The sequence below is a fragment of the Chiloscyllium plagiosum genome, unplaced genomic scaffold (assembly GCF_037043375.1).
Source record: "Chiloscyllium plagiosum isolate Xiang-an unplaced genomic scaffold, Cpla_swu_hap1 HiC_scaffold_25, whole genome shotgun sequence".
Taxonomy (NCBI): domain Eukaryota; kingdom Metazoa; phylum Chordata; class Chondrichthyes; order Orectolobiformes; family Hemiscylliidae; genus Chiloscyllium; species Chiloscyllium plagiosum.
The window spans coordinates 26,118,646-26,134,427 of NW_028270163.1; the positions used below are offsets into that span (position 1 = coordinate 26,118,646).

General features: G+C 42.7%; 1 protein-coding gene across 1 annotated transcript in view; it reads right to left on the minus strand.

Moving 5' to 3' along the window:
• Positions 1 to 15,782, minus strand: part of usp43a (ubiquitin specific peptidase 43a) — a 471,198-nt gene that overhangs the window by 336,454 nt on the left and 118,962 nt on the right. The window lies entirely within an intron of this gene.

Genomic DNA, 15,782 nt, shown 5'->3' on the forward strand with positions numbered 1-15,782 from the left:
AACATAATTCCCTTGAAATCAAACAATTGAGCTGCTGTTGCACTTGGCCAACAGACACACCAAATATTTTCTCGTAAATTTTACAGCGAGAGTGGTTAGGGCGTTGAGTGGATTTTGAGATGGAGTCAAGCTTCTAAAAGGAAACTGTGAATACTCACCAGAAAATAAAAGGTTACAAGTGGCAAACTGGGAGGCGAGCCAAGGTCCTGTGGCTGAGCCATCCCAAACATGGTTGGCCAAATGGCCTCTTTTTGTTCTGAAACCATTTGTTACTCTATAAGTCCAATATACTTCAGGACCTTGTCTTCCTGGTGACTTTCAACTGACCAGAGATGTCTCACCATTCCCAATATCTCATTATAAATGGTTGGAAGGAGAATGGGGATTGGAGGGCTAAAACATTAGGACTGGAAGTCCAAGGAATAAAAGAACAAAAAGAAAGGTGGGCAAATAGAAAGTAAATTCTCAGAAAAAGTACATCTGCACAATGAGGGCCATACTCTGGTTTCTAGCAAAGTAGATTCCCAGGGCTAGTCCTCGTACAGATGAACTCTGCAAATGGAGCTGTATACTGCCAAATGTAGGAGAGAAAAATACTTGCAACATTAATGGGATCCTGCTCCTATATACAATAAGTAGCCTTTTCAAAGTGTTGTATGTGATGTACCAAAACCTGTTACAAAATTAAATGTTGAGGCAGAAACGTTGATCTAGAAGGGAAAGAATCGTTCGCCACCCAGATGCATGATGTCAGCAGTGAGCCAGTGTAAATGCTGCAGGAGGTGATTCCCCAGGCATCCTGCCCATGCAAACCTCCCACAGAGTAGTAAAATAGCAGGAAAAAGGTTTATGGTATAATTGGCTCCAAACAGATGGCCCAGATCTAAAATGGTTGCTGTTGACATCTGACTGGTGCAGGTTAATTGCCAGAGCTGACAAGATCATGGTGGATTATGGCATTCTCATAGGTGAATATTTTCCACACTGCATCAAATCAACCCTCAAACACTCCAGTTGGGAAGACTTTCAAAACTAATCTTCATTTCTAGTTTGAGATTAGCTTGCAAACTAACAGAAACGTATTACTCATGGAGTTTCTATGAATATGTATGTCATAGTTCCTCTTTAAACTTCTATTTTGCAATCTTGAAAGGACTTCAAATGCTATCAATTTTCAGTGAATTCATGGCCAATATTTTGCTTCAATTGGTCTCACATAAATATAGATTTACAGAGAATGAAAAATAAATCTTCAAGAAATGGCAATATCTCAGATGCCCCGAAGAGTGAATGAACTTGCATTTATACAACAACTTATCACTGCCTGAAGGTGTCCCAAAGCACTTTATGTTCAATGATTTTTCCTTTTGAAGTGCAGATATTGTTATGAAATAAAAGAGCTATATCAGAAATATATTAAAAACAGAATAATTTTAAAAAGGCCTGGGAACCTCAAAGAGCCTCATCATTAATGAAGCTTCCAATATGCATGAAATAACTCTAGAGAGGTTGGTAGCCCATCAAGTTACCCTTTGTTTACACGTGCATCGTACTTGACACTGGTCTGGCTTCCTCAGAGCCAGCTCTCAGAGTGAACAGAACCTCTGACACTCCTGTTTATATCTATCAGCCAGGGCTCCCTGATTGGACCAGATTAACAGTCCCAATCAAGGAACTCATTTCTGTGAGGTTCATCTAGCTGACCTTCTTATAATCACTAAAATACCCAGACCCATTTCTAATGCATGAATGGAGAGCAGTGAGCTCAATCCTGGCCGAGTGTAGATAAGACAATCAGGTACACTTTCTTTTCAGTGTGATATATAAATGAAAAGATGACTTATTTTTGATAAGACATTTTCAGGGTTAAAATAAATAGCTACATCAAAGCAACACAATGCAAAAATGGGACAGATGCACTAGTGTAGTTCCTGCATCTCCTCTTATTCTCTCTTTAAAATTGCTATTATGGACTGGGAATCTTATCATTATCCCCATAAAAGATTCTCTTTTAAAAACATCTAAATGAATTATTGCAATTCTTTGATCAAGTAATTGAAAAGGTCACATGTTTGATGTGTATATGAACTTTCAAAAAGCATTTGACATTTTTTTTTAGCAAATGCAAATCCCAGAACCAAGCAATGACCTCACTGGCTGGGTTTAAGGTGATCAATCCACCACCAATATTATGGAGGGGACATTCCTCAGCAATGTGCCATATTGTGTAGATTTCACTCCAATCACCATTCATGGATTTAACCAGTCTGTGGGTTTCATCAGGCTTTTTTGACAAAGCACTACCTGCTGAGGGCAACATGATGGCTCAGTGGTTGGCAATGCTGCCTCATGGCGCCAGGGACCTGGGTTTGATTCCAGCTTCAAGCGACTGTCTGTGTGGAACTTGAACATTCTCCCCGTGTCTGTGTGGGTTTCCTCCGGGGTGCTCCAGTTTCCTCCCACAGTCTAAAGTTGTGCAGGTTGGGTGCATTGCCCATGCTAACTTGCCCTGTAGTGTTCAGGGATGTGTAGGCTAGATGGATTAGCCAAGAGAAATTCAGGGTTACATGGATAGAGTAGGGGTCTATGTGGGATACTGTTCCGAGGGCTGGTGTGGACTTGATGGGCTGAATGGCCTGCTTCCACACTGTAGGGATTCTGATTCTGATTCTAATAGACTTGTCTGCAAATTTAAGTCCATTGATTAAACAGTTATGACTGAAATATAAGCTTGGCTATGGGAGAGTAAACAACGAACACTGGTGAAAAACTACTTTTGAGCCTCAAGAGGGGCAACAGGGATCAGTATTAAAAAGACCATTGTTCTGCTTGATGGGCATAAAAGATCTCTATTTGTGTGAATGGGACATATTTGCTCGTAGGTGATACAAAACGTGGAAATGCCAGAAACAATGAGGAGAGTAATAACAGACAGATAACTGATTTTAGGAAAATATAGACAGCTGAAATGGTAGACACAATTAGTGAAAGTTTAATACAGCAAGGTGACAAGGGACACATTGTGGCAAAAAAATAGTGCTGACATGAACTGAACGATTCAATTTTAAAAGGGAGTGCAGGAACAGACAAACATTGGTGTCTGCAGACATATCTTCAAAGATAACAAGAACATTTGACCATGAGGCACAAGGGCTAAAATTGGCCATTCGGCCAATGGATTTTGCTCTGCCATTCAGTCATGGCTGATCCAAGAGTCCTCAACTCCACTTTCTTGCCATTACCTTATAACCCTCCATTCCCTTGCTGACTAAAAATCTGTCCATCTCAGCCTTGAATATACTTAATGACCCAGCCTCTACAGCCCTTTGTGAAAAGATTCTATAGGCTGACTACCCTCAGAGAAAAAGTGTTCACCTTGTCTGTGTTTTAAAGAGGTGATCTCTTATGCGGATTACACCCTCCCAAAAGGGGAAACAACCCCTCAACATCTACCATGACAAGCTCCCATTAAGAATTTTCTGCTTTAATAATGCCTTCTGAACTCAAATGAGACCAAGCCCAGCCTGCTCAAGCTTTCTTCATAAGACCATCCCTCCACACTAAATATTCAATCTAGCCAACATTCAATGGTTGCCTCCAGTGTCAGTATGGTAAAAACAATGACTGCAGATGCTGGAAACCAGATTCTGGATTAGTGGTGCTGGAAGAGCACAGCAGTTCAGGCAGTATCCAAAGAGCTTCGAAATCGACGTTTCGGGCAAAAGCCCTTCATCAGGAATAAATTCCATGGGCTCTGGATAAGTAGCTTAATGTGTGGAACCTAATCAAAGACTTCTGAAAATCCAAACATAGTACATCCACTGCTTCCCCATTATCTATCCTGCATGTTTCCTCCTCAAAAGAATTTAATAAATTTGACAGGCATAATCTTCCCTTCATGAAGCCATGCTGACTTTGTTTGGTCATATTCTGTATTTCTAAATGTTCTGCTACTGCATCCTGTGTAATAGATTGTAACATTTTCCAATAACAGATGTTAAGCTAACTTAATTTTGACACAGTCATCCAGTACTCAGGGGCAGAAGGTGGCAGAGAAGGCAAATCACAGCAAAAGGATTCAAATATAGGAGCAGGCTTGGCTTGTTGCAATTGGAGGGGGACTTGTTGACACCACACCTGTGTACTGTGTGCAGTTTTGGACTCCCTGAGGAAGAATGTTCTGGCTATGGGAGGAATGCAACAAAGATTTACCAGACTGATTTATAGGATGACAGGATGGACGTACGAAGAGAAACTGGATTGGTTAGGATAATATTCAAAGAGTTTAGAAGAATGCGGGGGAGGGGGATATATAATAGAAAAGACAGGGTGAATGCAGGAAGAATTCTCATGATGACTGGGGAGTCCAGAACCAGGGTCACAGTCGGTAGGATATGTGTTAGACCGTTTAGCAATGAGATGACAAGAAATGTCTTCACCAAGAGACTGGAGAGCCTGGAATTCTTTGCTACAGGAGAGGGTGAGGCCAAATTATTGAATGTTTTCAAGAGAGAGTTAGATATAGTTTTGAGAGTTAAATTGTTCAAAAGTATGGAGAGAAATTGGGAATAGGGTGCAGAGTTGAACGATTAACCATGTTCATACTAAATAGCAGATCAGGCTAGGAGTGAAAGGCCTCCTCCTGTTCCTAGCCTCTACATTTCTATGAATCAGACTGGAAAAGCTAATGTTTTTCCCCTTACAGCAGAGATGATGACTCGGAGCAATTTTAATGGAGGTGTTGAAGATCATGAAGAATTCCGGCCAAGTAAATAAGGAGAAACTGTTGGCAATGACAAGAGTTTAGGTGATTGGCACAGGATCCAGCGGAAACTTTTTTTTTGGAACACTGAGTGGCTGTGAGTTGGAATACACTACCAAAGGGGATGGTAGAAGCAGATTAATTAGTAACATTCAAAAGAAAACTGGATAAGTATTGGAAGGGTAAAAAAAAGGAACAAGCCAGGCTAATTAGGTGGTTCTTCCAAAGAGTTGATTTAGATCAAGTGCTCTCCTCCTGTGCTGCATGACTCTATGACACTACATTTCCATCATCTTCATTAAAACTGTACTGGCCACTTGCCAAGGACAAATCAATGGTGCACACGTAGGTTATGAAATCCAAGAACTGCAGCACTTGCACAATGATGGATTTTTATTTTTTAAGTCGTTCATATTGTTTGTGCGAGTTTATTTATTCAGAATGAGTACGGTCTCCATTGGGAAACACTATATTTAGAAGACAAGACATTGTTCATGTTGACCTTTGTGACTACTGAACAGTAATTGTAAAAATGAGAAACATACCAGATAGAGAGCGCAAGAGAAACTTGACTCAAAATCATGTGGAATTGTTCATTTGCGAAAGCGCAAACATGTTTTAAAAATTCAGGGACAGCATGTTGCTACTTTTGTTTCAGACAATATGTTGGCAGATTTTGTTTACTGTATTTTACTTTTCAAGAATTATTTCAAATAAAAATGTATTGTGATCAAGCAATTGAAATTGCATGACAACATCAACAGTCCTACACTCTGATCTAAAAGTGAAGTTATTCAATGCTTTTGTAATGCTGTTTCCAATGTGCTGGTCCCAATCACAGAGGCCACCAGTCAATGAGAATCCAATATGGTTATTCCTGGCCACTGAACTGAGCAAATTCATAAAACTCATCAGTGTTGCTGCTGGTATCACAGAATCTAGAGTGAGCAACACCAGCACATTACAGATGTCCCCACTCTGTGGTTTTTCATGCACTCCGGGAGAAGCTGAAGCAAAAATGTGTGTCTAACAGGCTTTTGGAATTAGTAGAATAATAATCCAGTATATCCCTTTGTGAATACTCCCAGCTAGAATTTAAACAACATTCTTTATACTTTTGATTTATGCATAAGTGTTAACTCGTCAAGCAGTGGAAAATCTAAAGATATTAGTCTCCATAATACCACACTAAGCACTTTTCTTTTTATTTCTGTTTTGTATCCAAGCTTTGTACTGAGGTATTTGTACCGAAGATGGCGTGATTATAGGCAACCATTGTAAAAACTTCTCATTGTACTCATGTACTGGAGTACACATGACAATAAACTATATTCTGAGGGATATTTTATTGTATTCTAATTATTCAACTTGTGCACGATAATGAGTGTAACGCGTATACTGCATTTGGCTGGACCTACATTTGTTTTGGGTCTCACACTTTCCTCCATTAGTTTTGCTTACCCTCAATCTAACTAACAAAATTTTAAAAAGGCCTCATGTAAAGTATTAATTGCAAAAAGTGCCTTGTTTTGTTCCATCCATTAAAACGTGCATTTAAATAGTTGTTTGGTAGTAAAGAACTTAATTGTGTTGAAAGAAAAGAGGTGTGCAAGTGAGGCTTTTTGACCTGCACTCATCAGAACAGACACAACTACTACTAAATTAATAGTACATTTTGCAAAGACACATAAAATCTGAAAATTTCAATAAGACTCCAAAGCTAAAAACACCCTTGGTTTTTGATATTCTTCTGCAAATGGTTTACAGATGCTTTCCTGCTCTGGGCAGACTCTCTTCCAGCTTGCCTTAAGACAGCTTTCAGGTTGCATTGAGTTGAATTGCCTGAGAAAACATCGAGATAAAAACACAAAGCCAAAGAATACCCTTCCTGTATTCCATCCCCATAGCAACCTGACATTCTGGGATGTCTCAGATAAAGATTCAAATCAACTATCCCTGATTTCCATAACATGGGAAAATGCAAAGTTGTTCACTTTGGAAGTAAGAACACATGAACAGATTATTATTTAAATGGAGAAAAACTGCAGAAGACGATACACAAAGGGACTTGGGGGTACTTGTGCACAAAACACAAAGTCCAGCACACAGATGCAGTGACAATCAGGAAGGCTAATAGGATATTGGCCCTTATTTCAAGGAGGTTGGAGTATACAAACAGGGAAGTCTTACTACAACTGTCAAAATTCCACATCTGGAGTACTCCGAACAGTTTTGGTTCCCTTATTTAAGAAAAGATATTATTTAATTGGAAGCAGATCAGACATGGTTCACGAGGGTGATCCACAGTATAGAGGAATTATCTTATGAACAAAGGCTAAACAGGTTGTGACTCTACTCACTAGAGTTTAGAAGAATAAGAGGTGATGTCATTGAAACATATAGGATTCTTAATGGCCCCTGAAAGGGTGGATGCTGAGAGGATACTCCCCCTCATGGGAGAGTCCAGGACCAGACAGCATGGTCTGAGAGCAAAGGGATAGAAATTTAAGACTGAGATGAGGAGGAATTTCTTGTCTTAGAGGGTTGAGAATCTTTGGAACTCCTTGCTAGAGAAAGCTGTGGAGGCAGAGTCCTTGTGTATATTCCAGGCTGAAATAGACAACTTCTTAATCAGTATGGGTATCAAGGGTTATAGGGAAAAGACAGGCAAGTGGACTTGAGGAATGTAGGATTGGCTTTGATCGGAATGGATGTCAGAGCAGACCCGAGGGGCCAAATGGTCTGCTCCTGTTCCTATTTGTTATGGACTTACAGTAATGATTTAAGTCCCTTATTGAGAAAACATAAGACATCATATTTCCAGCAAGAACCTTAAAGAGGGTCTCACCTATGAATATAAGGTTTCTCCATTTCTAATTCTGATTTCATTAAAATAAACACAGACCTTCTTAGTGCAATTCAATAAGTTCATCATCTTCTACAACCAGATGTTTTATCTCATATTTATAAATTCAATTCCCAATCTAAAGTGTTCTTTTCATTTTTATCTTTGCGTTCAATCATGAAGTTAGATATTTGTAACACTTTAAAGCATCAAAATATCAAAACACTACAGGAGTGTTATCAAACACAAAATAACACTGAGCCACATAAGGCGAAACAAAGTGAAATTATCAAAAGCTTGTGGCATAGTGGCTCAGTGGTTAGCACTGCTGCCTACTACTACCAGGGACCAGGGTTCAATTCCAGCCTTGGGCGACTGTCTGTGTGGAGTTTACACATTCTCCCCATGTCTGTGTGGGTTTCCTCTGGGTGCTCTGATTTCTTCCCACAGTCCAAAGATATGCAAGTGAGGTGAATTGGCCATACTAAATTCCCCATAGTGTTCAGGGATGTGTAATTTCAGTGTATTAGTTAGGAGTAAATGTAGAGAAATGGGTCTGGGTGGGTTACTCTTTGGAGGGTTGGTGTGGACTTGTTGGGCCCAATGGCCTGTTTCCACAATATAGGGATTCTCTGATGAAATGGGTGTTAAGGAGCATTTTAAAAGAAGAGAGTGTGAGGTAGTTTGGTGGAAAGGCTTAGGCAGTATTTTTGAAATATCCAGTATCCCGTCACCAATATATCCTTTATTTACATTGGCACAGTCCACTGACTGTGGCCAGCCAGCTCGAAGTCAGTCCCTGAACTGAGAAGATTCTGAATCCCTCGTTTAATTGTTTTTTTCTCTGGCCAAGGGGAAAGAGAAAGAAATTATCCTCCTCCAATACCAAAAACCAACAGTAGCAGTAATATACTGACTGTGGCCCAGCCAACATAAATCCCGTGTATTTTTTAAATATATTAAACAATACCGTTTACAAAACAGTTAACATTAACAGCTATATACAAAGAAACAGCAATTTTACATTAGGGAGGAGCGGCAAAGCCAGGCCCCAAACCCTAACATTCAAGCAGGTTTTAGGGAAATGAGGACAAACCTCAAATCTCACTTGAACACCCTGTTTTTTTTACTCTACAGAAGCTGGTGCCCTATCACCCAGTCACCTTTTATTTACATATGGGAGTCCTTGTCACTGATCCAGCTCCCTCAGAGCCAGCTCTCAGAGTGACCAGAACCTCTAACATTCTTGTTTTTTTTATTTTTTTTATTTTTAAAAAATTTTTTTCTTTCTTTTTTTCTGCGGTAGTGCTTATTTTTTTCCCCAGCACCCATGTTGTGTGTGTGCAGGTGTGAGACACAGTGAAAGATACAAGGTGCACGAATCTTTATTCAGTTTCCACCACCAGGAAGAAAGGAAACACCCAAGTGGCCAGTGACAAGTAGTGCCCTTCACATTACAGGGCAGTGCTGTGTAACACCCTGTTTATTTTTTTTCTGTGCACGAATCTTTATTCAATTTCCACCACCAGGAACATAGGAAAACACCCGAGTGGCCAGTGACAAGCACTGCCCTTCACATCAAAGGGCAGTGCTGTGTGATTAAAACAGTGAAGGGGAGGGTAGGGACTAAATCAAAATAGAGTTGGAGGAGGAGGCGTCTGTTAATTTTTTTTCTCTCTTCTTCTTTCTTTCGTTAAACCCCCACACTACCGCCTAACTGCGGTAGTGCTTATTTTTCCCGAGCACCCATGGTGTGTGTGTGTAGGTGTGAGACACAGTGAGAGACACAAGGTGCACAAATCTTTATTCAATTTCCTCCACCAGGAAGATAGGAAACACCCAAGTGGCCAGTGGCAAGTACTGCCCTTCACATCAAAGGGCAGTGCTGTGTGATCAAAACACCCTGTTTATTTTTCTTTTTTTTCTCCTTGCACATGTGCACACACTCACACTGATCCAACTCTCAAGATAGGCAAACACCCAAGTGGCCAGTGACAAGCACTGCCCTTCACATCAAAGGGCAGTGCAGTGTGATCAAAACAGTGAAGGGGGACACTTCTATTTATTTTTTTTGTGACAAGCAGTGACAGTCCTGTTTATTTTTTTTCTTCCCACACTACCACCTACCAATCCCCTGATTTTTTTTATTTTAACCCCCACACTACCGCCTAACTGCGGTAGTGCTTATTTTTTTCCCAACACCCTGTTTATATCTGTCAATCAGGGCTTCCTGATTGACCCAGGTTAACAATCCCCCATCACGAAGGACTCAAAGCCCTCCGCTTCTTTCTTTCCCGCCGTACCGACCAGTACCCTTCCACTGACACCCTCCTTCGACTGACTGAACTGGTCCTCACCCTAAACAACTTCTCTTTCCAATCCTCCCACTTCCTCCACCCACATGGGCCCCAGCTATGCCTGCCTCTTCGTAGGATATGTGGAACAATCCATCTTCCGCAACTACACTGGCCCCACCCCCCACCTTTTCCTCCGCTACATCGATGACTGTATCGGCGCCGCCTCGTGCTCCCACGAGGAGGTTGAACAGTTCATCCACTTCACCAACACCTTCCACCCCGACCTCAAATTCACCTGGACAGTCTCAGATTCCTCCCTCCCCTTCCTCGACCTTTCTATTTCTATCTCAGGCGACCGAATCAACACTGACAGCTACTACAAACCGACCGACTCCCACAGCTACCTGGACTACACCTCCTCCCATCCTGCCCCCTGTAAAAACGCCATCCCATTCTCCCAATTCCTTCGACTCTGCCGCATCTGCTCCCAGGAGGACCAGTTCCAAAAACGCACAACCCAGATGGCCTCCTTCTTCAAGGACTGCAATTTCCCCCCCAACGTGGTCGACGATGCCCTCCACCGCATCTCTTCCACTTCCCGCTCCTCCGCCCTTGAGCCCCGCCCCTCCAACCGCCACCAGGACAGAACCCCACTGGTCCTCACCTACCACCCCACCAATCTCCATGTTCAGCGCATCATCTGCCGTCATTTCCGCCACCTCCAAACGGACCCCACCACCAAGGATATATTTCCCTCCCCTCCCCTATCAGCATTCCGTAAAGACCACTCCCTCCGTGACTCCCTCGTCAGGTCCACACCCCCCACCAACCCAACCTCCACTCCCGGCACCTTCCCCTGCAACCGCAGGAGGTGCAAGACTTGCGCCCACACCTCCCCCCTCACCTCCCTCCAAGGCCCCAAAGGAAACTTTCATATCTGCCACAGATTCACCTGCACCTCCACACACATCATCTATTGCATCCTCTGCACCCGATGTGGCCTCCTCTATATTGGGGAGACAGGCCGGCTACTTGCGGAGCATTTCAGAGAACACCTCTGGGACACCCGGACCAACCAACCCAACCACCCTGTGGCTCAACATTTCAATTCCCCCTCCCACTCCACCAAGGATATGCAGGTCTTTGGACTCCTCCATCGCCACAACAAAACAACGGTTGGAGGAAGAGCGCCTCATCTTCCACCTAGGAACCCTCCAACCACAAGGGATGAACTCGGATTTCACCAGTTTCCTCATTTCCCCTCCCCCCACCTTGTCTCAGTCTAATCCATCGAATTCAGCACCGCCTTCCTAACCTGCAATCTTCTTCCCGACCTCTCCGCCCCCGCCCCAGTCTGACCTATCACCCTCACCTTGACCTCTTTCCACCTATCACATTTCCGACGCCCCTCCCCCAAGTCCCTCCTCCCTACCTTTTATCTTAGCCTGCTGGACAAACTTTCCTCATTCCTGAAGAAGGGCTTATGCCCGAAACGTCGATTCTCCTGTTCCCTGGATGCTGCCTGACCTGCTGCACTTTTCCAGCAACACATTTTTCAGCTCTGATCTCCAGCATCTGCAGACCTCACTTTCTCCTCCCAGGTTAACAAACCCAATCAAAGATCTCATAGTCAATAAGATCCATCTGGTTCCAATCACCACAATTCTAAAAGCTTAGGGCCAGGCTGAAGTCATGACCACCACTGGTGGAACACTAAAAGTTGAGATTGCACAAGAGGTTAGCCAGAATTGGAGGTGTCCAAAGTTCTAAGAGAGTTGTAGGATTGGAAGAGGCCACAGAAACAGGAAGGAGTGAGTAATTTGAAAAACAAGATGAGAATTTTTAAATTTTTAAACATCAGATCAAACAAAATCTCTTGGAATTGCACTATATAGAGCTGATTTTTCAGTTCGTATTTAACCACAGAAGAGCTCATGAAAGCAGATACTGTCTGGCAAGTTAAATATTCATGCCTTCAAGGCAACAATTCTAATGTCATCAGCACCCCAGTGGTCTATTGTGACTTACAGTGAATGGAGTGGACGATGTGATAAATGTCGCCAGTTGACTACATGGAGTCTCTGCTATTGTTATGGAAAACATTGCATTTTCCAGCTCTTCACATTTTAAAGGTTATCTTTTCTCCAACTATTTCTGTGACAGCTTCTGATAATGAAACCCAGCATATACAAAGTTATATTTTGATGATAAAGTCCTAAGTGAAGGAACAGAAAGAAAAAAGTTCCACTGATTCTCTAAAGCCAAGTATTTATTTCAGTTACGTTAAAATGTATTGCCACTAATAATTGACTGGAAATCATTTGGTCAAGTTAAATGTGAGCAGTTAATTTTTGATGATGCCTCAAACATAGGTCTTGTAAAGTCAAAATGAAAACAAAATACTGCAGATGCTGGAAATTGGAAACAAACTTTGTGGGCGGCACGGTGGCACAGTGGTTAGCACTGCTGCCTCACAGCGCCTGAGACCCGGGTTCAATTCCCACCTCAGGCGACTGACTGTGTGGAGTTTGCACGTTCTCCCCGTGTCTGCGTGGGTTTCCTCCGGGTGCTCCGGTTTCCTCCCACAGTCCAAAGATGTGCAGGTCAGGTGAATTGGCCATGCTAAATTGCCCGTAGTGTTAGGTAAGGGGTAAATGTAGGGTTATGGGTGGGTTGCGCTTCGGCGGGTCGGTGTGGACTTGTTGGGCCGAAGGGCCTGTTTCCACACTGTAATGTAATCTAATCTAAAAAAAAACTGTGAGGGGACTTAATGTTTTACGTCTGACATGACTTCTTCAGAAATTCTGTTTCTCTCGACATAGACTTGCATTGCCCCGTTGCGGTCTCCTCTACATTGGGGAGACTGGGCGCCTCCTAGCAGAGCGCTTTAGGGAACATCTCCGGGACACCCGCACCAATCAACCACACCACCCTGTGGACCAACATTTCAACTCCCCCTCCCACTCTGCCAAGGACATGGAGGTCCTGGGCCTCCTTCACTGCCGCTCCCTCACCACCAGACGCCTGGAGGAAGAACGCCACATCTTCCGCCTCGAAACACTTCAACCCCAGGGCATCAATGTGGACTTCAACAGTTTCCTCATTTCCCCTTCCCCCACCTCATCCTAGTTCCAAACTCCAGCTCAGCACTGTCCCCATGACTTGTCCTACCTGCCTATCTTTTTTTCCACCTATCCACTCCACCCTCCTCCCTGACCTATCACCTTTATCCCCTCCCCCACTCACCTATGCTACTTTCTCCCCACCCCCACCCTCCTCTTGCTTATCTCTCCACGCTTCAAGCTCTCTGCCTTTACTCCTGACAAAGGCCTTTTGACCGATACGTCAATTTTGCTGCTCCTCGGATGCTGCCTGAACTGCTGTGCTCTTCTAGCACCACTAATCCAAAACATAGTTTGGGATTATGTTTAGCATGGACTGGTTGGACCGAAGTGTCTGCTTCCATGCTGTATGATTACATAACTCTATGAAGGACCAGCTTAATATCTTAAATCCACCTGATTAATGGCATAGGCGACTTCACTCTTTTTTGTGTCATGGTATAAATCAGAAACCAGGGTCAGGAACAGCAGTGGAACATTGTTATGCACAATGTCAAGTGCCATTCTTTAATGCCTCCATTACAACCCAATTCCAGCAAGGAAAATCCAGCCCTCTGTACCAACGTAACAGGCTCACTGTTCACAAGATTCACTGCTCTTTAATAGAAGCAATGCTTTGCAAGTGACAGTGAAACATCATTTTCTTTCTGAACAGCAGGAGGTCATGAGGAAAGCTAGGTCAAGACTTCAGTTACTTTAAGTGCTCAGAAATAAAAGAGTTACCATGCAGCTCACTGCTCCGTTTTGCAACTCGTCTTCCATGAATCAAATAAATTACTTGAACAGTTTGCATCCATCTACATGGTGAAGGAAGAGGACAATTTAAATGCGCTTACAAGACACCTTAAGAATGAGACAAACTGAAAAACATGTTGGATTTAACATGAGTTGAATAAAAAGGAACTTGATCATTTCCACCCAGGATATTAAAATAAAGGTGAAGAAATTTCGGGCACATTACATAAACATACAAATCTCTCTAAATGGAAATTATGCAATTGAAAGGGAATATTACAAATATCATTATAATTAAATAGAGTGGAAGGATTTTATCAAAAATTGGCCAAGTGCCCATTTGAGGGTGTTTCAGTGTATAAATCATTCTTCTTTTTGTCAAGAAAATGCTATTCTCATACTCGAGGTAAGTGTAGTGAGCATTACTAAGGAGAAGGTGTAGGGAATGCTGAAAGGTCTGAAGTTGGATAATTCACCCGAGCCAGATGGACCACACCCCAGAGTTCTCAAGGAGAAAGCTGAGGAGATTGCACCAGCATTGGAGATGAAATGCCAGGAATCACTGGAATCAGGACGGTCCCAGAGGGCTGGAAAGCATAGTACCCTCCTTTAAGAAAAGAGGGAGGCAGAAGATAGGAACTATAGGTCGGTTAGCCTGAGCTCGGTTGTTGTTAAGAATTTAGAGAACATTATTAATGATGTGAATGCAGAGTACTTAGAAGTGCATGGTAAAATAGGGCTGAGTCAACATGACTTTGTTAAAGGGATAAATCTGATAAATCTGTTAGAATTCTTTGAGGAGGTAATGAGCAAGTTAGATAAAAGAGAGCCAGTGGATGTGATATATTTGGATTTCCAGAAGACCTCTGACAAGGTACCACACAGGAGGCTGCTGAATAAGATGAGCTCATAGTGTTAGGGAGGTGTTAGCATGGATAAAAGATTGGATAAGGCAGAGTGGGGAGAAAACGGTCTTTTTCAGAATGGCAGTCAGTGCCAAGTGGAGTTCCACAGGGGTCAGTGTTGGGATCACATCAATTCATGTTATATATTAACAATTTGGGCAAAGGAAACCTGGGGTAATTATTGCCAGGTTAGTAGATGCCACAGAGATAGGAGGAGTCCGGTAGTGTTGAGGAAGCAGAAAGGTTGCAGAAGGACTTGTGACAAGCTAGGAGAGTGGGCAAAGAAGTGGCAGATGGAATACAGTGTGGGGAAGTATGAGGTTATGCACTTTGATAGGAAGAATAAAGGCATAGATTATTTTCTAAATGGGAAAAGGCTTTGAAATCTGAAGTACAAAGGGATTTAGGAGCCAGAGTTCTGGATTCTCTTAAGGTTAACGTGCAGGTTCAGTTCATTGTTAGGATGGCAAATGCTGGTCAGACTCCATTTAGAACATAGTGAACAGTTTTGGACCCTGTATCTAAGGAAGGATGTATTGGCATTAGTGGTCCATAAGAGGTTTACAAGAATGATCCCAGGGATGAAGGGCTTGTCATATGAGGAGTGGTTGATGAATTTGGTCTATACTCAATGGACTTTAGAAGGATTGGGGGGTGTGGGCGAATCTGATTGAAACTTATAGGGTACCGAGAGGCCTGAATAGAGTGGACATGGGGAAAATGTTTCCACCAGTAGGAGAGACGAGGACCTGAGGGCACAGCTTCAGAGTGAAGATACAACACTTCAGAACTGATACAACACTTCAGCTGAAGGATGGTGAATCTGTGGAAGTCATTGCTGCTATGAGCTGTGGAGGCAAAATTACCAAGTGGATATAGAGATGGGTTAGACACGCGTGCCTCCATCAGGAGATTGTGCTACAGTTCAACTAACTCCAAACTTACTTAGTGCCCATGCAGACCCAACTAGCCACTGTGTTATGTCAAACTAGGTGAAGCTTCAGTATAGTTTTAACTCTTTCTTGAGCATTACCACATAGAGGGAGAAAGTGAGAACTGCAGAGGCTGGAGATCAGAATCAAGAGTGTGGTGCTGGAAAAGCACAGCAGGTCAGGC